Below are 1,668 nucleotides of genomic sequence, written 5' to 3'. Positions count from 1 at the left end.
CTGGCCGAAGAAGCAGCGACTGAACTATACCGGTTATTACAGCGACGGCAGAAGCGGCGGTTCCCACGACCTCCCCGAGGATGTTCAGGAGTTCCCGTCCCCTCCCGCGTTTACTCACCGCACTCGCCCGGCTGGTCAAAGGCGGGCGCAACGGGCTCGCCAGGGGTCCCAGGAGGTCCAGTTGGCATCCCCTTGTTGGCAAGTCGACAGCCGAACTCGCCTTCTTCGCGCGTCAACAAACGCGGGCTCAGATGTACAAGATCTTAGCTGACTGGAAGACGGCAACTGACCCCGTGGAGAAGAGGTTTCTTCACTCAATGCTCGAGAGTATGCGGGTCGATTTGGATGCCGCCGCGGCACAGTTGGGGGGCTCAGACGCGGGCGGCGACAACGGCGACAACGGCGGCGACGACGGCGACGACGAGTGAGGCGGAGGCGGGGGCTAGTGCGTGGAAGAGGGGTTTTTTTAAAAAAAATTAATGTAATTTTTTTTAATTAATGTATTTTTTATAATTTAAATGTTATTATTGAATTTTCCCGTATCTGTGTCGTAAATTTAATTCCGTATTTTGTGTGATTGATAATTATTTATTTTTTATAATTTTGTTTATTGTGACTAGCCTATTGCTTATCCAGTTGTTTGTCCTGATGATGTGGCAGGAAGAGTTGTGGCTAGCCTACGGCTGGCCTGACTTGTCCAAAACTATTGGAGTAATGTGCCAGCCACCTGATAATGTTGTTAATTTCTGGGCGGTGGAATGTATTTTTGAATGACTCAAAAGTCACTGGTTGATTGGTTCCACTTCCACATTTGCTGTCTCCTTCTACGACTAGTACAAAACAACAAGAGAGATGAGATATTTTTAATCTGAAAGCATATAATAAAAGGCCTCCCACCTTATTTAATATAGAAAGATACTATTCCAATCATGTGACTGGGTAAATTATGCGAAAATTGCGCCCACTTAATAAGTTTTTATAGATATATGGTCAGGATACATACGATATTAATTACAGAGCTAACAACAAACTTGTCTCCCCGGTTTAAAATTCGGAAGCAAGAAGAGGCATCTAAATATTTAAGCAAATGGCATCAATGAAGGCCCAATTGTATTGTACATGTGAAATGGGCGAAAGATTAAAGCCCAAATGCAATTATTTGTCTTAGTGGCCCAATTTAACATTTGGGAATTTTACTTCACGAGTTAGAGCATCTACAATAGAAATGATATCCTGCGGACTAGCACTAGGACTAGCTAAAAACAACTCCTGTCACGTCACTAGCACTAGCCACTGCACCGCCACATCACTAGGTCATCCCATTGCACAATAGTGGACAAGCACCGGAACTAACACTAGGACATCCTAACAAGTAACAAACAAAATAAAAAATTCACAAATACAGAATTAAAATTTCGACACGAATACCGAGAAAATGCAACCATTTTATATAAATTAAAAAAAACATACATAATTAAAAAAAATACATAGTTCACGAAAAAAAATTATGTGCAACGAGCCATATATCTAGAATTTTGAAAAACAAAAATCGACAAAACTACTAGTTCGTCCGTTCGTCCGTCAGGAGCCCACAATAGCGGACTAGCCTACGGACTAGCGCGTTATCCGACGGACAAGAGGTTGTCCGTTGGGCTCATCCATCACCCG

This window comes from Salvia splendens, chromosome 12 (assembly GCF_004379255.2).
Source record: "Salvia splendens isolate huo1 chromosome 12, SspV2, whole genome shotgun sequence".
In the NCBI taxonomy this organism is placed as follows: domain Eukaryota; kingdom Viridiplantae; phylum Streptophyta; class Magnoliopsida; order Lamiales; family Lamiaceae; genus Salvia; species Salvia splendens.
The sequence above is the reverse complement of the archived record's forward strand: the minus strand, read 5'-3'. Positions refer to the sequence as shown.